Source organism: Palaemon carinicauda, chromosome 41 (assembly GCF_036898095.1).
Source record: "Palaemon carinicauda isolate YSFRI2023 chromosome 41, ASM3689809v2, whole genome shotgun sequence".
Taxonomy (NCBI): Eukaryota; Metazoa; Arthropoda; class Malacostraca; order Decapoda; family Palaemonidae; genus Palaemon; species Palaemon carinicauda.
The window spans coordinates 4,485,726-4,488,225 of NC_090765.1; the positions used below are offsets into that span (position 1 = coordinate 4,485,726).

The 2,500-nt window shown below is 34.5% G+C and overlaps 1 protein-coding gene across 1 annotated transcript in view; it reads left to right on the forward strand.

Moving 5' to 3' along the window:
• Positions 1-1,227: 1,227 nt before the first annotated feature.
• LOC137632335 (leukocyte antigen CD37-like) overlaps positions 1,228-2,500 on the forward strand; it is a 457,406-nt gene continuing 456,133 nt past the window's right edge. Inside the window, exon 1 of the mRNA XM_068364267.1 lies at positions 1,228-1,292. The gene's annotated coding sequence lies outside the window, so the exon portion shown is untranslated. The remainder of the gene's footprint in view (positions 1,293-2,500) is intronic.

The window sequence follows — 2,500 nt, forward strand, 5'->3', positions numbered from 1 at the left end:
TTCATTTGACTTAACAGTTTGTTTATCTTAAAATAATTAAAGGTGTTCTCGCAGTTCTTCTTCTGTGTTTGTTATAATGGCCAAATCATCTGCTACCATCTTTCTTCATTATTCTTCGCTGTTCCTTTATTCAGATGTTACCAGCAAACCTATACCAGTCAGGGCCACCCATACTAGATGGGTTTACTGTAAGCGATAAGACCAAAATCTCAGTATACACCTTAATGGTAAAACATATTAAGGCTAAGAATTATGTTGAATGAGCTGCATATTTAGCCGAACAATTTGTACTTTGAATTTCAACTCCAGTAAATGATTACCTACAAGCGCCTCAGGATCTACACTTGGATGAAATGTCCTAATTTTTGTGTTCTCTCATACTTCTGCTGCCTTGTTTCGTGTCTACAGCATTACTTCACAGTAATTCCATTTGTCTTCCTTCGACCTAATTATCTTACATCTTCACACTTTTAGGAACAAATCCTTTAGCAGGTCCGGAGAACTAGAATGCAATAATATATTAATGAAAGTCATTAATGCAAATCACCAATATCATGTTTGAAGGTTAAGATCCAAATTTTAATATGATTACATAAATACAAGGACTACAATAATCTAAACGTATTAAGGGAAAAATATAGTCATGGACAGGATGGGTCAATCATTTGCTCTAATTAATGATAATCCATTGTCAATGGTGGTTTATTGAGTGATTCTTTATAGGAACAATCAATAGCAAAAATGAAAGAAACCTTAGTCCCCCACCCCGGCCCTAAACCCCTTCCCCCTTCCATCTACTTTCATCAGAAAACTGATAATTAAATAATGATACGTGAGTAAATTGGAAGAATTTCCTGTTTTCATTTTCAGTCAAATAAATCAGCAGAGAGAGAGAGAGAGAGAGAGAGAGAGAGAGAGAGAGAGAGAGAGAGAGAGAGAGAGAGAGAGAGAGAGAGAGAGAGGGGGAGGGAGGGAGGAAGGAAAAGAAGGACACGCACAAACACAGAAAAGCCCGCAAACACGCACTCCTGAAAAATCCTAAACGTCAAACAACAGTGGAAATAATATGAAATGTCACAGGGCATTTTCAGATGCTGAAAAGGTCAAAAACATACGAGACTGAGTTAAGCAGCTCACACCAAGGCTTAATGTTCAAAGTTCACGGAAGGAGAACTGACTTGTATTGCCTAACAGGATGTGCTGGGTTATTAATATTTATTTCCATTTCAGGTACATCTGAAGTCAACCGGATGAGGCCAAATATGAAAAACACCACTTTATTCCAATGACAAGTAAGTGAAGAGGAGAGGAACAAAAGTAGCATAGCAGTCTAATAAGTTACTTTTTTATAACAAGTCTTTGAAATTTTATGAGGAAAAGACCATACTACCATGTATGCTTACGTATACATACATATCTCTCTCTCTCTCTCTCTCTCTCTCTCTCTCTCTCTCTCTCTCTCTCTCTCTCTCTCTCTCTCATATATATATATATATATATATATATATATATATATATATTTATATATATATATATATATATATATATATATATATATATATATATATATATATATATATATATATATATATATATATATATATATCAGCCATCATTTGTTTACTGCAGTACAAAGGCCTCAGACAGGTCACTCCACTTGCGTCTGTTTATGGTCTTTCTGTGGTAGTCCAAAACCGTAAACCTTCTTAGTTCGTCAATCCATCGTCTTCTCTTCCTTCTCCAGCTTCTTCTACACTCTCTAGGGACCCATTCAGCTATTTTTAATGTCCACCTATTATCTGTCATTCGCATTATATGCCCTGCCCATGCCCATACATGTTGACACAATATCCTTTACTTTAGTTTGTTCTCGTATCCATGTTGCTCTTTTCCGGTCTCTTAGTGCTATTCCAATAATTTTTCTTCCAATAGCTCTTTGAATTGTAACTAGCTTATGTTCTTAGGCTTTAATAAGGCTCCAAGTCAATATTGGCAGGACCATCTCATTAATTACTTTTCTATTTTAGAGAAAGTGGCATTTTATATTTCTTAATCTCATTTTGTTCACCAAAAGCTCTCCATCATCATGCTTATCCTTCTTTTAATTTCGTTTTCGTGCCCTAGGGAAACATTTATTGTTAACAATCTCTAAAGTTACATCCATAACTCTGAATTCTTGACTCTATGCACTTTTATTGATCATCATCTTAGTTTTACTCATATTAATTTTCAGTCCTAAATTTCTTTCTTTATAAATATGTTCTATCATCTTTTGTATTTCCTCCCATGATTCACTAAACGCTACTATGTCATCTGCAATTTTTAAGTTATTAATGTATATCAATTCAAATATCTTCCCAATCTAAATTCTCAGAAATGTCATGCTGTGAATAATTTAGGAGATGGGGATCTCCCTGCCTAATTCCTTTCTCAATCAGAATTTTCTCACAATCTTTATGTAGTTTTATAATTGCTGCACTTCTTGTATAGATGTCTTCAA